Here is a 21961-nt window from a genome sequence, read left to right as displayed (position 1 = left end):
TTGGAAGAGTTCCTGAAAAAGCAAAATGCAGAGAGGATGATTAAATTGCCCTTGTGTTGATTTTCCCACGCCGTCCATAGCAGGCAGGCAGTCTGGGGAAAGGTAATTTGTTTTCTCGCTCCAGAGACACTGTGTGGGTGGCTGTAGTGGGATTATTCGAGGTTGGTGGACTCCCTGATTCTGTCACCTGTCCCAGGTCCCCCCGGGAATTCTGCAGCAGCACCACCAGATAACTAGTCCCTGGGCCGAGGGGCCGCCACGGTGCAGACCCCCGCCGGCTGATGAGTGAGGTGCTTTCGGGAGAGCACAGGATTCCAGACAGACGTCCCTGGCCCCGTGCCGCCCGCTCGCCTGACTGTGGGGGCATGGGGCCTGGAGGACAGTCACGACTCTCCAAGGTTTCATCTTCTCTGCTGTTGCCGTCTGTGACTGGCAGGTGGCAGCTTCTGGGAAGGCTGTGTTGAATGGATTTGAACACCCCTCAAGGACTACGCTGAGTTACCAATTTCTGCTCTGGGCAAGAAGGAGCGGCAGCATGCGTGCTCAAAGATGTCGTTCACGGGGACTTTTGAGGCCAGCATCTCAGCTCCGGGCAGGTGCAGAGCAGGGCAGCACCCTTCCGAGAGGGGACCGTCCTCCCCAGCCACCTGCTGCCTCTCCCAGGCCACCTCCCTCAGGCCCCGCCTGAGAGCCAGAAAGTCAGGCATAAACCCCATACACCCTATCAAGTAAATGTTATTAATATTTCTGTTCTAGTGACAAGGAAACTGAGAAGAGAGTAAGAAACTCAGAAATTAGGTGGTGGGGCCTAATATAGAGTCCCAATCACCTCATTTCAGGGACTATGACTCCCATGCCTACCTCACACTCCCTCCTTGTTTTAAGATGTCTCTTTTCTGGGGCTCAGAAAGGCAGGAGCCGGCAATCTAACACGGTGCCCACTGGACCTCTGCCCTCTGACAGACCAGAGGGAAGCTGGGGGCGGGAGAGGAGCTGACCCTGAAACCCAACAGGCTCATCCAGCCACTTTTGGGTAAATGTGGAACAGACTAACTGTGGAGCGAGCTGCCCAGCAAGGGCCAAGCCTGGGGCCTCCCTGCCAGGCCCTGGTCTCGTCTATTCTAGGGGACAGAGAATCCCAGGACTCCACATTCAAGTCCTTGCCTGGTCATCAGAGAAGAAAACCTCAATTATCCAGAGACCATATTATACTTTAGAACACATGTCATTTGTTCATCTAGAGACAAGGTCCAGCCCAGCCTGCTACAAATACCATAAACCTGTTTTCTTTCTTTCTTTCTTTCTTTCTTTCTTTCTTTCTTTCTTTCTTTCTTTCTTTCTTTTTTTGTAGATTTTATTTATTTATTTGACAGAGAAAGAGGCAGTGAGAGAGGGAGCACAAGCAATGGGAGTGGGAGAGAGAGAAGCAGGCTTCCCGCTGAGCAGGGAGCCCGATGTGGGGCTCGATCCCAGAACGCTGGGATCATGACCTTAGCTGAAGGCAGATGCTTGAGGACTGAGCCCCCAGGCGCCCCCATAAACCTGTTTTCTTTCCTTCCTCCCTCCCTTCTTTCCTTTCCCCCTTCCCCTCTTCCCTCCCCCTTCCTTCCTTCCTTCCTTCCTTCCTTCCTTCCTTCCTTCCTTCCTTCCTCCCTTCCTTCCTTCCTTCCCTTGAAGAAAAGGCCTATTTTAAAAAAGAACCATTGATTTCATGGGCACCCAAATGGATGAACCAACCTGTGGCAAGCCCCTTAATTTCAGGAAAGGGAATCAGAGTAAATTAAAGGTAGATTTAGGAGATTAAAGAAGTCCATTAAAAACGGGTTAATATGGCCTTTATTAATGCAGTTTTGCGGCTTCACATTCTCTTCCCTTTGAGTAAAAAATATTTCTTTCAATATTTCCATTTCCTGACAGTTCTTTATGAACAGAAGCAGGTAATGGTTTACACTGACGTCCATTTGGGGAAAGACTAAGATCTCTAACATTTAACTTTTTGGATTCTTTTCAATCAGTTGGTGGATTTTCTCTTATATTTTAGACATTTCACATGACTTCAAGGGACAGTGAAAATGCTACAAAACTGAAAGCCTATCAAAATACTCCTTGAAGAAAACAGCAGGCACCATTTCTTAGCAGCACGTTCGTGGCTCCATCAGTGGGGATTACAGCTTTCTTTCCACATCACAAGTAACTACACAGCAAAGTCTGAGCAAGGGTTTAACTGGGAGGTGCTGAAGTGCTAGCAGGGCAGTGGGGACCAGAGACAGGGAACAGAAGGTCATTTACAAGGACATCGCTGCTGTCGACAAGTGGGGCTCAGTCCTGCTGGGCATATCTGGGAGGTGTTAGAGAGCGCACCTCACAACCGTCTCATCCAGGGGTGTGGACGCCGAGCACTCGCCTTCTAGGTCCCACGGGCCACTGGTGCTCCTGGGGCAGGGACTCCCCCAGAGTCCCAAGTGAAGCCTTAGAATGGCTTGAGGCAGGCATGCCCGGGAGAGGTGCATGCTGAGGGCGTGTGGTGGGACCCCATGGTGTTTCCTATCTAGCATGTGCTCAGAGCATCAGGATTGTTTCTACATTACATTTGAAAATCAAAATAGATTCTTTTTTCCCGTTAGCACTTTTCTTTCATCACAAATCTGGTGTTTAAAACTAAAATGAAGTGGAGACATTCACTCAGGTGTTTCAGAAAGTACCTCTGGACTCCTGATGTAAGAAATTAACTGATTTCTGTTCAGATGAAATCCTTTCCTGAATGTCTCATTTACTGGGGGATAGTCGGCCTTTTTTCTCCCCTTTGGGGTCTTATTCTCTTCAGAGCCCCTTCAGTTTCACACAACAAGGTTAAACTGTTAGGACTCAGTGAAGACCTTCTCCCAAGATCAAGTTTTATTTACTTCCAGTAGAGAGAGACATTTTGCAAAGAAATTATTATTATTTTCTATTTGAGCTTGCAGCCAAGCTCAGTTCAGACACCAAACGCATGCTATACGCAGCACAGGGCCCTCCTTGTGGAATGTCTGGCAAGGAGAGGGGCCGAGGGGAAAAGACTAAGACGTGGAAGCAACTGTTCTGGAAGTTACATCTTTCCGGCCAATATCTACAAGACGTTTGGGCAGCTGGACTGTGCAGGAATGTGGCTGTTGGCCCTAGGAGATTTATCGTTGTCTATTCCTGGCATTGTCACATCCTCGGAGACATTTTGGAGAAACATCTACTAACTGAAACCAGTCTGATGCTAAGCCTGGTACTTAAGTATGATTTTCTAGTAGTGGAGATGGGTTTGCACCAGCCAAAAATAGTCCTCCACTTTGCCCTTCTTATGGCATTGGTTATCACACGGGTGTCAGGGAGAGTCATTTATACAGGTTTCTTCTGGAAGACTATAATGCACGGGGTCGGCAGTAGGAAATCAGCAAGTTGGCACTGCGTTGGCAGCAGAACATAGTTTTCGACCAGAGCATCAGCCTGGGTTTATCCCCAACACTATCTGGTCCCTGCGTGTGATCTTGCTGAGCTTTCTTAACCTTTAGAAGGCAGAAGACGTCCTTAGCAGCTCCTTGAAGATGATAATAGTGTCACGGACACAGGTTAATGTGAAGATTAAATGAGATGAAACACACAGAAAATCTAGAATGGGTCCAGGCACAGTGCAAGCACCCAGTAGGCATTAGCTGCTCCTGGTGGTAGTGTTTCTTCTGCTGCTGGCACGGTTCAGTTTCCCCTGAAGGCTCTTTGTCTCCACCTTTGTTCTTGCCCCTGTTCATCTCTTCCCTGCGGGCCAGCCAGCCTGGTCTTCCCTGCACTGACCCCCGACTCTCTCAGAGCACTTCCCTTTCCCTGTCCTCTTCCCCAAGATCCCTCGACTGGGCAAGCTTCAATCTCACAAAGCATTAAGCTGGTAATGGGTGGTCAGGTGACCTTCTACTTCTGGCTTATGTATCAGCCTCCAAGGGTTTAACCCAAAGGAGTGAGTAAAACAAGCAAACAAATAAATAAAGCTACTGAGGGACAGAGGAGGCTAGCCCTCCCATCCCTGCGAATGTGTTTTTCAAATGTTCCCCTTGGTCTTGGTATCCCTCTCGTACTAACCAGCCCACTTGCATCCAGCCGGCTTCTACTGAACAGCAAGCGCCTCAAGCCTAAAGGCCACATGTCCTCCCCGGCTGCGTGCCACGCCGCTCCACCCCTTTGCTCTACAGACTGAAGGACTTTGCTGGAATTGGCGCCTCATGTCCGAGGGATTGTCAGCAAGTCACTTTGCCTCTCTGGGCCTTTTTAATGAAAGAAGAGGTTTGAGTCTTGGCATTTCCCCTCTTCCTGCATAACTAGGAGTCACTGGAAAGCACTATCATCCCGGAGCCCTGCTCTATGCCAGAAGGTCCTGCACACAAAGCCAAAGAAAATGGCTCTGAATCTCCTGGGTGGACTGACAGGCACAGCCAGGGTTTATAATTTTATGTTCCAGACAGAAGAAAGTCTAGTTTCTTAACATTTGCAGATTTTCCATCCAAGAATGCAGGGAAGTCTCCATTTATTCCAGGGTCAGTCGTGGGCACAATTTTGAAGCAGGTCGTTGGGACTTCTTGTGTTTCTTTCCTTGCTTTTTCCTCTCTGAGCTGTCCGGGACCCCAGGTGCACACTTCACTGTCTGAGGGCCCTCGATCCAAGGCATGCTGTCCCTGAGGGAAGCCGGTCTGCCCATTTCACTTCCCCTCTCCCTTCTTTGGGTGTCCTGCCAAAACTCATCTGTCCTGTATCTTATTTTTTTTTAGAAAACTGTGACCGGCTTGCAAACCCTCTGCAAAAGCAATCATTGCTGAGGTACAAACATCTGATAATGCTTAATACTATAATTTCTGATTAAGCCTCAACTGGCATGGGCCTCAGTGATTGAAAATTCCTCTGCGTTCTTTTTTCTTACCATGTTAATGTAAAGGTAATAGACACAGATATAATTCTCAGGGGAACTTAGTATTAAACAAGTTGTGTCTGTTTTAAAAATATGACCATAAATTCTCCATGTTTTTCCCATTAAGAAGTGAGATCTATGTTTCCTCCCCTTTAATCTGAGCAGGCTGTAGCTGCTGTGACCAAGTAAAGTTAGTGGGAGTGACAGATGTGACCTCTAGGGCTGGGTAATAAAATGCCATGCAGTTTCTGTCTGGTGTCCCCTGTGAGCACGTTTCCTCTTGGGGCCCAGCTGCCATGCTGTGAGAACCTCGAGCCACATGGAAATCCAGCTCCGGTGCTAAATATGTGAATTAAGAAAGCTCCCAATGGTTTCAGCCCACAGACTTTCAAGTCAACCCAAATGCTTGAGTCTTCCCATTGAGGTCCTTCCAGACAGGATGAGCTGAGACCAGTCATACATGCTACACCCTGTCCACAGTCTGAGCCACAGAATGGCTGAGCAAAATAAAGTGCTTTGTATCACTAAGTTTGGGATAGTTACTCAGCAAAAGATAACTGAAACCTAAGTCCAAACTTGAATCATGGCTAAAGCAAGTCATCCTTAAACCTAACCATTGGAAAATTTTACATTTCCTAGAAGGAACCCATCTATCATTTCTCATGGAATCGTTGATTTCTAGAGTCTGGGACATGCCAGTTATGAAATAAAAACTTGAAGAAATCATAAAGCAAATATCCTAAAATCTAACAGACTAAGGGGGTTTAAAAACAGACTTTTACAAAAAAAAAAAAAAAAAGTGGCTTATATTTACCCAGAGGTGAAACTTGGGTAACAAGGCTAGAAGATTAAAACAATGGGGGGAACATCGGGGTAGAGGTCCCAGAAGCTGCACATTGGGGGTGATTCGGCTGGGAGACAGACTTCAGAGAATTGGTCCAGCCAAGGCACTAAGCAGTAAACAACAAACAACAAGCCCGAGGGGGGAAAATCAGTATTGAATGTTGCAGCGACATAGTATTTAGAACTTTTTTAAACAAAAATTCAATTTTTAACAAAAAATTTGTGAGATACGCAAAGAAATAGGAAAGTGTGACCCATACACAAAGGTAATAAAACAGGCAATAGAAACCACCTCGGAAGGGGCCCAGATGGTCGACTTAGCAAAGACTTCAATGCAGCTATTATAAAGATGTTCAAAGAACTAAATGAAACCATGCCTAAAGAATTCAAGGAAGACATTACAACGTCTCCTTAAATAAGGAATATGAACAAAGAGAGAAATTATTGGAAAGGATGAAATAAACATTCTGGAGATGAAATTACAATAACCCAAATGAAAGCTTTAGTAGTGAGTCTCAATTGTAGATCTGAGCTGGCAGAAAAATGAATCAGCACCCTTGACGAAAGGTCAGTAGAGATTATATAACTTCAGAAGAGGGGGGAGATGAAGAAAAATAAACAGAGCTGCAGAGAAATCGGGGCTCCATGCACCATCATGCATGCAATGAGATTACCAGAGGAGAAGAGAGAGAAAGGAGATGAGAAAATATTTAAAGAAATACTAACTGACAACTTTCCAAACAGGATGAAAAGTATTAATCTACTCATCCAAAAAAATTAAAGGAAATGGAAGAAGGATAAAAGCCAAGGGACCCGCACCCAGAGACATCACAGCCAGAATATTGACAACCAAAGGCAACAAAATCTTGAAAGCAGTTAGAGAAAAATGACTTATCATGAACAAGGGAACCCCAGTAAGATTACTAGCTGACTTCTCTCAGAAACAATAGAGGCCAGAAGGAAACATGCTGGCATATTCAAAGTGTGGAAACTAAAACAAAGTCCAGTAAAACTATCTTTCAAAAATGAAGTCAGGATAAAGACATTGTTGGATAAACAAAAACTGAGAGAATTTTTTGCAATAAGTTCTTCAGGCTGAAAATGAGTGATAGTGGATAGTATTTTAAATTCGTATGTGCAAAAGGAGAACTAAAAAAGATAATTATATAGGAAAATACAAAATACGGTAACATTGCATAGTTCTTCTCTATGTTTCTTTTGATTGATTAAAAATAATTGCATAAAATAATATGAGTATATTATTATATTTTTGAGCCAATAACATACTGAAATGTAATCTACTGGACGTTAGCTGTACATTGGACTGTGGGGGAGTATGTAGGACAATGCTGTATTGGAGTAAGGAAAAGACACCAAACCATAGCTCCAATCTGCAGGAAGAACTTAAGAAAACCAAAAAGAATAAACAAAAAGGTTCATATGACCAACTCTACAGATATGTACTTGTATTTCTTTCTTTTCTCAGCTTCAATAAAAAGACATACGATTATATAAAGAAATAATCACTAAAATGTATTGCTGGACTCGTACCATATGCGTATAATATATATAACACTAATAATCACAAAAAAGAAAAGAATGAAGCTATATAGGAAAAAAGTTTCTGTATTTCATTAGAATAAATTCAGTATAAATTAAGATAAATCTGAAGTAGATTTATCATCATACATCTGATGAGTTATGACGTATATTGCAAGCCCTAGAGGAATCACTAAGAAAAGAACACAAAAATTGTGTTTTAAAAAATAAAGGAATTGACGGGCGCCTGGGTGCTCAGGCAGTTAAGCGTCTGACTCTTGATTTCAGCTCAGGTCATGATCTCAGGTTGTGATAGCGAGCCCCACGTCAAGCTCCACCCTGGATGTGGAATCTTCTTGAGATTATCTCTCTCCCTCTCCCTCAACCCCTCCCCCCTTAAAAAATAAATAAAAGAATTGAAATGTCACTTAATGCAAAAGAAGGCAATAAAGGAAGAATATATGAACAAAAAATATGACATATAAAAACAAAATGGCAGATATAAATCCAACAATATTAATGATAGCATCAAAATTGAATAATCCATTGGAAAGGCAGAAATTGTCAAATCAGATAAAAAAACAAGATCCAATCATATGATACCCATAGGAGACACACGTTAGATTGAAAAATACAAATAGGTTACAAGTAAAAGAATGGTTGAAAATACACCACCCAAGGAATATAAAAGAACTGGAGTAGCTCTAACAACATCAGACAAAACAGACTTTAAAACAAACAAAAAGTTTACTAGAGATAAGGAGAGATGTTGCGTAATGATTAAAGTGTCAATCACCAAGGAAGACACCTATCAACAGATCTCCGAAATACATTATATAAAAAGATAGAATTGAAGGAAGAAATAGACAATTCAAGTATAATAGTTGGAGACTTCAGTATTCCACATTCAACACTGGATGGCACATCCTGGCAGAAGAGCAAGAGGGAAATAGAAGATTGGAACAACGTTGTAAATCAACTACTCCTGATAGACGTCTGTAGAATATTCTACCTAACTGCGGCAGAATCCATCTTCTTCTCAAATGAACATGGAACATTCTCCAGGTTAGACCATACGCCAGGCCATAAAACAAGCCTCGATAAATTTAAAGTGATAGAATTATACAAAACATCTTTTCCAACTACAATGGCATTAAATTAGAAATTAATAACAGAAGGAAATTGGAGAAATACCCAGATGTGTAGAAATGAAAGAAGATACTTCTAAACAACCAATGCATCAAGAAAGAAGTCATAAGGGAAATAAGAAATTCTTTGAGACAAATGAAAATGAAAACACAAGATACCAAAACTTATGACAGGTAAAATACGTCTTAGAGGAAAATTTATTTATTTATTTATTTATTTATTTATTTATTTATTTATTTATTTATTTTTTAAAGATTTTATTTATTTATGTGACAGAGAGACAGCCAGCGAGAGAGGGAACACAGCAGGCGAGTGAGAGAGGAAGAAGCAGGCTCATAGCAGAGGAGCCCGATGTGGGACTCGATCCCGGAACGCCGGGATCACGCCCTGAGCCGAAGGCAGACGCTTTAACGACTGCGCTACCCAGGCGCCCCTTAGAGGAAAATTTATAGCTGCAAATGCCTGTTTGAAAAACAAAGAAAGATCACAAATCCATAACCTGGCCTTCCACCTTACGACAGAGAAAAGAAGAGGAAATAAATGCAAAGGAAGTGGAAGGAAGGAGAGGATAAAGATCAGGACAGCAGCACAGCAGTCAAGAAAATAACAAAACCAAGAGTCAGGCCTTTGAAAAGAGCAACAATGTGACAAACCTTCAGGGGGACTGACTGAGACAAAAAGGAGGAAGACTCAGGTTACTGCGGTTAAGATGAATGACCTTTCAGAAATAAAAGGTAGTACAGGGGAGTACCAAGAGCAAATGTATGCCAACAAACTGAATACTTCAGATGAGGTGGACAAGTTCCTAGAAAGACGAAAAGTATCGCAAGGGACTCAGTGAGGGTTCTGGGAAGATGGCGGAGTACGGAGCTCCAAGAATCTGTCTGTCCACACAGACAGCAATTGCACGGACAGGATTTGTCTGACGTAACTAGTTTAGAACTCTGGAGTTTATTGAAGGCTTGAACATTTTTCTGTTTTTCCCCTTCTGGGGGCCTGACATTAAAGACTAGGACATTCAAAAACAACTGCAGGGGCGCCTGGGTGGCACAGTTGTTAAGCATCTGCCTTCAGCTCAGGGCGTGATCCCGGCGTTCTGGAATCAAGCCCCACATCAGGCTCGTCCGCTGGGAGCCTGCTTCTTCCTCTCCCACTCCCCCTGCTTGTGTTCCCTCTCTCACTGGCTGTCTCTATCTCTGTCAAATAAATAAAAAAAATCTTTAAAAAAAATCAAAAAAACAAAAACAACTGCATATATAGGGAAAAACTAGAACGTGGCGGTGCATGCCCAGGGAAAGGTGTAGGCTCAGAAATCATCTGAGAAGATCTCAGTTTTATGCCTCAGGCTTATCACCTGATGATGATGGCAGATACACCGGAACCACAATTTAAAACAACTATCTTAAAGATGCTCGAAGAACTAAAGAAGATGTGGAGAAAGTCAAGATCTTCCCCCTTCTATTCAACATTGTATTTGAGATTCTAACCAGAGCAGTTGGGCAAGAAAAGGGAATAAAAGGCCTTCAGAATGGAAAGGAAGATGTAAAACCATCCTTATTTGTAGATGACATGATCTTGTATATATAATATTCTAGGAAATCCATGAAAACTATTATAACTAATAAAGATGTTCAGCTAGGTTGCAGGATATTAGATAATGCGATTGATGTAAAAAATAAATCATATTTTTATAACTAGCAACAAAAATCCAAAAATGAATTTAAGAAAACAATTCCCCTTCATCATCACCATAGCATCGCAAAGAATAAAATACTTAGGTAAAAATTTAACAAAAAAGTGCAACACTTGTACAGTGAAAACTAAAACACATTTAAAAATGTTTAAAGACCTAAATAAATGGGAAGATATGTAATGTTAATATATTAGAACACTTAATATAATTAAGATGACTATACTTCAGAAATGATCTATAGATAAGGCAATCCTTATAAAAATTTCAGTTGCTTTTTTTGGGCAGAAATTGAAAAACTGAGGGGAGGGGGTGGGGGAATGAGATGGGCTGGTGATGGGTGGTAAGGAGGGCACGGATTGCATGGCACTGGGTGTTATACTCAACTAATGAATCATCGAACTTTACATAAAAAACCAGGGATGTACTGTATGGCGACTAACATAATAAAAAATATTATTATAATAAAAAAAAATTGAAAAACTGATTTTAAAGTTCATATGGAATGCAAGAGATCAAGAGTTGCCAAAATAATCTTTTAAAAAGGAGAACAGTGCGGGAGAATTCAAAAACTTACTAAAACTACAGTAATCAAGACAGTGTGAATTTGGCATAAGGGTAGATATCAATATCGGTGATACCTAGTTGTCACAGAACGATTTGTTCAAAAGANTATTCTTTCCCTATTGAATTTTCTTGACATCTTGTCAAAAAGGAATTGACTTTAAATGTAAGGGTTTATTTTTGGACTCCCAATTCTGTTTCACCGGTACATGTTGTGGAGTGCATGTTTGTGTCCTTCCCAAATCCATATGTTGAAACTGTAACTCCCGGTGGGATGGTCTTAGGAGGTAGGGATTTGGGAGGTGATATGGGTTAGTGACTTGTTTTCACGCTGCCCTTGTAAGCGACCAAAGTGCAAGGGACTCAGTTCATTTGGTGCAGCCTAAGAAGGCAACTCAGGGAAAACGGTGGAATCGTACTCAGGGACCCCATGCTTTGAGTGTCTTCTTCCAAATTTTCTAAGTCCTCTTCTGTGCTTCAGGCAGGTGCCCTGAGCCCAGAGCAGGACCCACATGGCTCCTGGTCCTCACCTTCCCCTTCAAGTCACTCTCTAACTTATTTCCACATCCTCTTCCCCCGACTCCAAAATACAAACCCACCTCTACCCTGCGTTGACCAGAGGCTGAGGATGTCTGAAATTTGAGTTTGTGGGTCTTGCTGGGTCCCTGAGGCCAGGCCTGGTTCCTGGGATGTGACCTGTTCAGCAGATCACTCCTGTACGCTTCCTTTTATTTTCTTGATTTGACATAAACGTGAACGCCCCATATTGATTCATCTTCTGTACTCCAAATGTACAATTAAACACACAAATGCCCACTGGCTTGCCAATAAAACCCGAAGCCAGCCTACCCATCCCATAAACTTTTAGACAAAGGCAATGTGAATAATTTGAAGCTATTGCCAGAGACCCAGTGACAAGAGCTCAGCTGGCAGCTTGAGTAGTTTTATGGGATAGAATCTTATTAGGGAAATACCACTAGTATTTGTTGATGTGGCCCTGTGAGTAATTATAGAAACTATTTTGTCTCAGTAAAATCTCAGTTCCCCTGTGACACAGGAATTCTGAGTAGATGGAAGGACCTCATTTCTGAAGACCAGTCATTAGTCCCAACACATCTAGTCACTGCCCTGCCATTCACAAGTTGTGCTTCTACCCAAGGAGCTTCCGTTGCCCAGGCAACCTGCGCTCCAGCATCCACGTGTTCACTGTTCCCTCTTCCACCCTACCTGGGATCATTTCTTACTCTGATGTTACTTCCATCTGATAAGGTTGTCATTGATGTTTCTTTTAAATTCTTTTTCCCCCCAATCGGAAATAATAAATGTTCACTGCAGAAAACTTGGTAGACACAAAGAAAATTAAAATTTCCTAAACTTCCATCTTTCTGAGATCATCTCTGTAATGTTTTGATCTATATTTTCCCCATCTTTTCATATATACATTCACTATTTATTCAATGTGCATATAATTGTTAGGTGCTCATTATGTGTAAAGGACAATCTGAAGGTGTGGAAAACGCAATCAAGTTCCTCAAAGGGCTAAAAAAATCTAACTGAAAGACATCATGTTCCTATATTCTTTCATTTTTCACGCATTTATTAGTATCCTTTAGGTGAGTGTCCTCAAGTAGCTCAGAGTTTGGGGTGATGGTGGATGTAGCAATAGGATAATGAGATTGTGAGTCTGTGTAACAATTATGTTACAAAAGCACGTTTCAATGAATTCTTTGTCCTGTAGGCATACTGCTTTATAGTGTTAAACTGTAGTCTAAGGTAATCTTGCAAGAGCTGTCACATGGCCAAATGTTATTAACTGCCAAATAGATGATAAACATAGTATTTAATTAGAGCTGAGACTGGGATTTTTAACAAGGGCTTCCAGGAAGTGAAGAGGCAGAAATTGCCAGGTAAACAAGGAAAATTAAATGGTAAATGCATCATGATATTTTGTTTAAATGTAAATAACCCTAGGAAGAACTATGAAGTTATTGGTCACTAACCCCTTCTTAGGGTTTATTAAACCACCTAAAAAAGGCTCCAGCTGGTATCTTTGATAGGTTGGAATGGATGATCAAGAGTGAGGGACAGCTGGGAAGGTGGGGTTTCTGGGGAGTGGGAGTTTGAGGCGAGGGGGAGAAACACAAGGAGGACTTGGGATGCTGAGACCCCTGGGTCAGCCTTACCTAAATGTTTGTTCCAAGGAGTTTGCCTAACAATATAAGGCTGTGAAACAACAAATCAGTGTTTAAAAAATTCCTGAAAACTTTATTTTGGTGAACAGTTTGTCCATCTGGGCAAGCAGCTTTCCAATTTATAGGTCGTTCACTTAGACAAAAAACAGGATTCCTTTCAAGATCCTTGCTTTGCTGCGGACATGACTCCTAAAGTAGCATAAAATAAAATTCCTCAGTCTCAATCAGTTCTCAGCCTCGGAGGGTGCACCTTAAACCACTGAAGTATAGACAAAATAGTTTCTATAATTACTAACAAGGTCACATGACCCCTGCTCTGACATCCCGCCTCTGAAGCAGTGTGCTGTCTCCTGCTTCTGTCCGGCAGTCCCTTCACTGCACGGAGTCTGATTCACTGTGGCTTGTTCACCAGATTTCTTGTGGTAATTTAGAGAGTTGACACTTGACAATCCTCAAGTTCTCAATCGCCTTCTTGTCATGACCTAATACCCTTGACTCAGAAGTAAGGAGCCCGACAATGAAATAAGTCTGGCAATAAGCCTGAACTCCCAAATGTTGAGTCAATTGGCCTCACTTCTTAGGAATCTTTTTACTACCCGATCAGATTTTAAACTCTCTTCATTGTAGACCCTTGTATCTTTACTAACACTACTACATCTGTCTCTTTCTCCTCCTTAACACTTTTTCTTGTGTGTCTATAAAGAGGACACCCATAGGGAGAGGATGGACATACACCTGATAAAATCTGGCAAGAACTGATGAGTTCAGATTTTCAGACTGAAATTCTTTGGGCAGAATTAACCTTGGCCACCCTTTCAAGCCCTATAATTGCTTTCCTTCAGCTTATTTTATATTCCTAGGATCTGCTTTGTTTAGTTTTGTCTTCCTACAGATGATGGTTGGCCCCAGTTGATGATGACTGGATGTTGCTCTGGGTCCAGGGTCAAAGAGTTACAAACAAATTCTTACTCATGATTGCAGTTCTTACAGGTTGTCACAGACTTAATTCACACCTCTTCTGGGCAAGACCCCTGCTTCTTACATGTATTCATGCTCCAACCCCTTTCTTCATAGTGGTGCTATTTCACCATGGATAATTTATTTATTTATTTTTTAAATAATTTTTTATTATGTTATGTTAGTCACCATACAGTATATCCTTAGTTTTTGATGTAGTGTTCCATGCTTCATTATTTGCGTATAACACCCAGTGCTCCATGCAATATGTGCCATGGATAATTTATGATTACAGAGATCAATTTGGGAAATGTTCAATCTAAACAAAATTGTTCATTTGAGCATTGCCTTAGAACAAAAACAGAGCAAAATCCTACACATCCATGAGTCAATATTTCCTGATGGATAAAGGAAGATTTTAACAGAAATACGAATTTTGAAATGCTTCCTTAAAATTTCTTTTGGATCTCCCAAATCACAACTTGAGCATAAATGCTGTTATCTAACTATTTCTCCTTACCAGTCCCATACTTTCATTAAAGAAATTGGCAAAGTGCAAAGTCTTCCCACTTACTCAGAAATGTCATTATTCCCATCAACCTCAATCATTAATAAAAGTAGGTGGAGCTGAGAGCATTTTTAAACTCAAAGAGGCCACACTGTCTGGCATGCCTGCACTTCTCTCGACAACAGTGTCTCTTCCAGCTCTCATGACCGTGAGCAGTACTCCCTCCAGCACTCAGAATCACCTCACAAAGCATAAATAAACAGTACTGGTTTTACAGACGACAGGTGGACTTGCTCCTGGTTTCTCTCTGTTTGGGTTGCCACCACTGGGGGGCTCTCCATCCTTCACCTGCCCCTCAATTCATGAGGCTCCAAATCTGCCCTGCATCCAGTCCTAACTCCTCAGGTCTTTCCAAATTTCGCCCATTTTTAATACAGAACAATTTAGCTCTGCTCTTGCTTCCTTGCCCCCAATTCCTACATCTATCCCTCCCCAGTCAACACACTTGAGGACGCTGGCACCCGGGACCTGCCACTCGTTAGAATTATATAAGGTAGTGCTTATGAAGGGATTTTAACCTGTCTGGCACAGAGTAAGTTGAATAAATGCAAGTTGTTGTGGTTAGGCCGTGTCATTAGCCAAAAAAAAAAAAAAAAAAAAAAGTATTTTAATAAAGTAATTCTGGGATCTGGGGGATGGCAAATACATTTTCCCCCGGAAGTTCAACAAGTCATGTGGTCCACTGGGGAGGGGACTACCTGCTCTGCATACAGATGCCTTGGAGGCACTGTTTATGCACCCTTGGGGGTGGGGCAGCGCTTTGAAGGACAGTGAGGACACACCCATGTGGGGAAAACTGTCCCTGTGCTCAGCGTGTAGTAACCAATTTTAGCCACTTTCACATCTAGGCATTTTATGGAGTTAGTAAAATAGAAAATACTGCAGGATAAATGGGCCAAAAGGGCACCTTTAATATTTTTAAATAACTCTTCTTTCCTGCCCATTTGGCATAAATTTCAGTTGGTTTTCTTTAAAGTTTGCTAATCCTAGGAACTTCCTAAGGCACTCATTGTTGAATCCCCAAGCACATGGGGATTTGTTTAAAGGTAAGGAAACTTAGCAATCCTATGAAACTTAACAATAATGACAATAATACTGCCTGTTTCTTAACTAAAGAAATCGCCATATTAAGCTCTTCTACAATGTCTCACTGTCAGGGGATAGAGTTCAAATTTAGATTTGAGAACAAAGGAAAAACAAAGCTAAAACCAACTTATGTGCTGTTCTTGTGTTTACTCTGAAAAAAACTAAAAACAGAGAAGAGGGAAATTTCTGTTGAGTTGAAAAAATTAACACTTAATTTTTAAAATTTTAATGTGGGGAGAACAGTTAACATGAGATCTGCCCTCAACAAACTTTTAAGTGCACAATATATTGTTACCAACTACAGGTACAATGTTGTATAGCAAAGCAAACAAACAAAGAAAAACTTGTTTTTACTAAAAGGAAAACTATGGTTAAAACACAAAATAGAGACATAGTTAACATAAATTCAATGAAGGAATGGGGCCTAATATGATATTTTGTTTTGTTAACCGAGGGCCTCTTGTTCTCCCATTGTTTAAAAGAAATAACCCATAAAGTCTCAAATATAGCACTGGAAAGCACGGAGAACACTTTCACAGAAGCGAAAGACTTTGGTTGAAGGTGAGACCACCCAAGGAATCTCTTTGGCACTGAACTCCATCTTTAGAACAGACATACTCTGATCACCAGTAAATTTTCACTTGAATAACACTAGAATTATAATCAGATGGAAATTAAGAGAACCAACACTCTATATTTAAACCACATGGTCTGAAGTGAAATGAGAACAGACCTCCTGACAGATCTATGTTAGGAGAGTGGAATGGAATACAAGGGTTTCACCTAACCAAATTCAGAAGGAAAAGCATCTGGGCTATAATTCAGACTCTGGCTTTCTCTCCAGCACTGTTTATACCTGTAACTTCCAACGTTTTTCCTTCTTTGTTGACATGCTGTGGCTAGAGGCATTCAGGCTAGTGTCCTCTGAAAAGGGGTTCTAAGAGGAACACATTGAGCAAATATTGATTTGGTTGTTGTTGTTGGTGGTTTTTTTTTGTTTGTTTGTTTTTGTTTTTTTTCTTTTTTTGAAGAGGGAGAGAGGTGGCAGGGAGGGGCAGAAGGAGAGGGAGAAGCAATCAGGGTCCACACTGGGTATGGCGGGGAGGTTGATCTCACGATACTGAGATCATGACCTGAGCCAAAATCAAGAGTTGGATGCTTAACCAACTGAGCCACCTGGGTGCCCTAGATTTCATTTTGAAATAAGATTTTCCCAAAGTTCTCATTTGCTTTTGAATTTTTCCAGGCATAGCTGATTTAGACCTGAATTACTATTTCTTACCTATGCTCCGCTATGCCATCTCATGGGTAATGGAGACCATGAAACGTATATCAAACTCAAAAGAAAGCTATTGTTACAATTCTTTCCACTTTTCACCTTTTTGCAGTTCTTGCAGGGGCTATATGCCCATGGGATTTGCCATTGGCTGATTAGTTGAGTCTCTCAGAAGACCAGGAGGATGGATTGTCCTCTGAGTTCATCAGGTCATCTTGCATTTTAGTCCATGACACTCCCCTCCCTATGGGGACTCTTCTCTTCTGTTTTGCCCTTCTCTCTAGAGACTTCAACATTACTTTCTCTGTTAGCTCTTTATCTCAGGCTGTTAGTGTGCTTAAATCATTTACGCACCAGGAGGAAAAAATAAGAAAGCAAACGAGTGCAAAACATTCTGCAGATTTCTCAACCTTTCTCCTTAGCTTCTCAGCAAAGCTCTCTAAAGAAGAACTAGAGCTCACTGTCTTTGCACCTCCGCACATGTGCCCTTCCCAGTGACATTAGCAAGCAATGAAACTGCCAGCACAATCCATGTGACCTCTACTCTGCAGGTGCCTGTGGTCAGTCTTGGTCAATCAGGCTTCTTGGTGGCCTTTGGCACGCAGGACAGCACTGCTGGAGGCTCCCCTCTGTGGATTTAGTTTTCGTTCATTGAGGCTGGTATAACCACAATATCATGGGCTACGTGGCTTAAACAACACACACTGATTTCTCACTGTCTGGAGGCCAGAAAGTCCAAGGTCCTGTCTGGAGAGGGCCTGCTTCCTGGTTCATAGGTAGTCATCTTCTAGCTGTGTCCTCACATGGCAGAAGCAACCAGAGCTCTCTGGGGTCCTTTGTATAAGAGCACTAACCCCACTCACGAGGGCTCGTCCTCATGACCAAACACCTTCTAAAGGTCCCATCTCCAAATACCACCACACTGGGGACTAGAGTTCAACATACAGATTTTGGGGTGAAGGGCAGAAACACTCCATCTACAGCAGCTTCTTTCGCTGTTCCCTCCTGATTCTCACCCTTCATTCTGGACCAGATCATGTCCCTGTGGCCTCCTTTCCCACTGGTGTCTCCTACAGAGTCAGTTCCAGCATTCTCTCCTCTTCTCTTATTCTAAACTAGTTCCATACAGATCTCTTCCCCTGTGCTTCTTTGAACCATATGTGTATTACATTATAACACTATCATACTACAATATGATTCCCCCCCAAATTAAGCCCTTTGATTTGAGTTACTTGAGGGGAGGTACTGTGTCACGTCTCCAGGTCAGTGGTAGCTCAGGACCTGGTTGGCTGGCGCGAGAATGAATTTTATGCACTCCTAGGATTTTAGTGATCATTTACATCTCAGTGATTTTGAAATCTGCGTCTCAGCTCACACTTCCCACCTGCACTTCAGACCAGCACCCAGCTGTTTGGCAGAGAGGTGATATGTGTCATGATCGGGGCCAGAGACTCTGGAGCCCAGTGGCCTGTGTTCAGGGTGCTTGGACACACCCCCTATCTTTCCCAGTCTTTTGATCTGAACGACGAGGATAATAACAGTACCCAGTGAGGTTTTGGCTGTGAAGATGATGTATTGCCTGGCAGGGACTGTGATCTGTTACCTGTGATCGCTTTTATTCTCACGGGAATATTCCAGCCCTAACTTACCCTAAACTGATCCCTCATCTCTGTTAGTGGCACTACAGTCTGGGAGCCACTTGAACAATCACAAATCCATCCCTATTTCCCTTCCGCTGCAGACAGCACCAAGCACTCCCAGCCCTGCCTCTCCAACGTGTCTCCGATCTTTCCCTCTATCTTCACTGCCTCCGCCGACCCCAGCCTGACCACTAACTCAACTCACTGCGTAATTAGTGGGTCTCCTTGCTCTTGCTTCTCAGCTTCCGATCCACTCTCCACACAGCCACCAAGAAGCACTTCAGAAACAAAGTTCCGGTCCTGCAGTTCCTGCCACCGCTCCACTTACAATTCTACAGCAGCCTTTAATCACTTTCAGGATAAAATCCAAACTCAGTGCAGCACTTAGGGGTCCTTGCCACCAGGCCCCGCCTTTCTCTTGAGCGTCAGGCTTCGTGAGTCCCTGTTGCATGTTTTACAATGCAGCAATGTGCCCTTGCCTGCCCAGCAGACACAATTTATCCTTCGAAATCTGTAGATTCAGGTTGTAACCTGAGAAGGAGTTGATTAGCTCACCATCCAAGACAGACTTACTCAGCACTCTCCGTGAACTAGGTCTACACCATATATACTCTTCTCTTCTTGGATTTGTAACGCCGTGTAACTAACCTCCCTACTATTTTCAGCTCCCTTGAGGTCAGCTCCATACATAAATCCTCTTTTTACATCTAGGATTCAACATAGTACTTAGAGAACATAGAAGGTACTTATAATGATTTTTGAATTTATTCATGAAAACACTGAAATTAATACTGCTCAGAAAATTAAGCCATTTTCTGTTGTGTTAGGTTGCATTTACCTTTCCTCTCTATTTTAGTTTCCAGTGCTTCACTTAGTGAGAGGGGAAATATTCTTGTGAGTCTGGAGACCCCTGCAAATGGAAGGAAAATGTGGAAGTCCCTGGTATCTTTTAGAAGGATGCGAAGGAGGAAGCTGGGGCCTTCTCCATTTGGAAGAAGTCTTCCCCTCTCCCACACTCTGATCTCCCTGGTCCTCTCGGTCTCAGAAGGCCGAACGGCAGCCAGTGAGGCCTGCAGCAGAGGGAAGCTCTCTGGAAGCAGCGGCTGGGTTAGCATGGAAGCGGCGTGCGGGAGGCGTGAAGGATCGGATGCGAAGGTGGTGTGCGTGCCCCTCGCAGTGCGTCAGCAAGCACCTGGTTGAATGCCCACGCGCATGGGATCTGGGGGATGGGTCTGTCTGGTAGCTACACTCTCAATTAAATTCCAGTAGCATGAAAGAGGGGGAGAATTTTGATGGACACGGATTCTGTCTCAACTTACAGCTTTTGTTGGATTTGTTGAAGAAGTGGGCAGTGGCTTTAAGATAGGGTGTTCATGCTTGCCTCAAAACACAGGGCTTTTCATAATAAAGTTCAAAATTAGGTTCCCATACAAAATAAGTGAACACTTTCATATTTTTGTATGCTTGTCCAAAATAACATAATAAAAAATTATTTAAAAAATAAACTTAGTACAAAGCTACAGCAAAAAAAAAAAAAAAAAAAAATCCATGAAAATCACTGTCATCTCTGCTATATCCTTCATAAAGACACACACTACAACACAGAGGTCCACATGTCTAGGTGTGTTAATTGTAATGCAGTCATTGAGGAGGAAGAGAATGTGCTAATTATCAAAATGATAGAATTGTCTTATGTTCATGTGATGATTTCCAAAATAGGCCCTTTCACACAAACCAGTCTTTTTCATATTTTTTATGATAACAAACTTTCCACTTCTTCCTAATGAATTTTAATTTTTTGAAGTGTGTATAAGCAACTTTTCCATGAAAACTTTTTACCATATTTTACATGGGGAGTTGGTTTTCTTCTGGCTCCATGTTTCAAAGTTATCTCTAATAATTAAAGATTATGCTTCAAAGCAAAATTTAAAAGCAGTATAAATTTATAAGAATTTATAGTAAAGTAAAATTTATAAGAAAAATTTATAAGAAAGTAAAATTTATAAAGTAAAATTTATAAACATTCTCTCTCTGCATCTCTAATGCTAGCTTTCGCCTCATGAAATTTCCTTCTTAAAAAAAATAAAAATTTTGTAGCAAATACTTTTTCCATCCTAACAAAGTAATGACAAAACCCGTTGGAGGGATAGAAAAAGTGTTTAAATCATCATAATTTTCCTCTGCATCAAAATTCCTGGTTTGGTTTCTAACTCCCCCAAGGCAATAGGTTCCACCGACAAGTTTCCTTCATCATTTTTCAGCTATAAGAGATTCCTCTGAGCAGTTTTTTCCATACCAAGATCTGAAAGTCTGTTATCTTGGTTCTCAAACTCTGACAAGCTTGTTAATACAGAGCACACTAGAATAAAGTGAGTTAGGCTATAATTCATGCCTTGCCTCAGTTCTTGAACAACTTTAATTCTCAGAATAATTAAATATTTACCAGGTTTATTCTTTGTCTGTAACTTACAGTCGTTTTGACTTGTTCTCAAGGACCTTTCCAATCACATATCTATCACATATGGTCTCATAGTCACAATTCCCCAGTATTCTCCAACCAGAGTCCTGCTGTGTGCACTGTCAGCCTGGTCAGCTTCAGGAATATATCTTTAATTTTTTTTTACGTCTGCTTATTGCTGCATTCATTCCTTTTTGCATATGTAAATCCTATCGAGCTTTCTGGTAAACCTTAAATTCTTCTAATCTTACTAACCCTTCAAGTGACTTACAGGAGTCTAGTTCCCTCCTGTGAGTTTTAGCCGCATGATTATAGCGCTGGTTTGGTACTTACCAAGTGCTGTCTCATATTAGATGTCCTTTTCATTAATGCATGTGGATAAGTAACAAGTAACAGGAAACAGTAGAGGCTTGAACAAGGCAGACCTTTATTTGTCTGTAACATTCCAGAAGTCCAGAAGTGGTCAGTTCAACATTGATGTGATGATCCACGGAGTCGGGGATCCAGGCCCTTTCCATTTTGTTGTCTTGTCTTGTATGACTTCCATTGCCAAGGTCATGTCATTACTCAAGGTGGCTCAAAGGAGCCCCCGTCATTGTGTCTTCGTTCCAGAAAGCAGTATGGCAGAGGTGAAGGAAGTCGTGCCCTTGTCTTTAAGGACACTGTGTGGAAATCACACATACATCCCACCGAGCAGACATCACTCAAGCATACGTAGCTATCACAAGGGCTTGAAAACTTTAGGTGGCCATATGCTCAGGAAAAAACATCCAGATGTTCTGTTCCTGCAAATGAAGGGGCAAATGGATCTTGGCTGTCTCTGGTATAAAGGGCTAGGTCTGTTTCATTTTTCACCACAGCTGTGTGGTTAATGCGGATCTTATATCGAATTAAATTACCATATAATATATTTAGGAGTTTCCTGAGTTAAATTTAAAAGTTGTTTTGGGGGAATATTCCACTTTTGTCTGTGGTAGACTAGTTAATTCAGGAAAAGCCTACTGATGATGACAACTAGAAAAGCTGCACAAAGATAAAAACATTCACTGGAAGGGCTGAAGAAGCCACTAAAGATATGGGG

The sequence above is a fragment of the Ursus maritimus genome, unplaced genomic scaffold, assembly GCF_017311325.1.
Source record: "Ursus maritimus isolate PB19 unplaced genomic scaffold, ASM1731132v1 scaffold_3, whole genome shotgun sequence".
In the NCBI taxonomy this organism is placed as follows: domain Eukaryota; kingdom Metazoa; phylum Chordata; class Mammalia; order Carnivora; family Ursidae; genus Ursus; species Ursus maritimus.
This window is presented reverse-complemented; position numbering follows the sequence as displayed.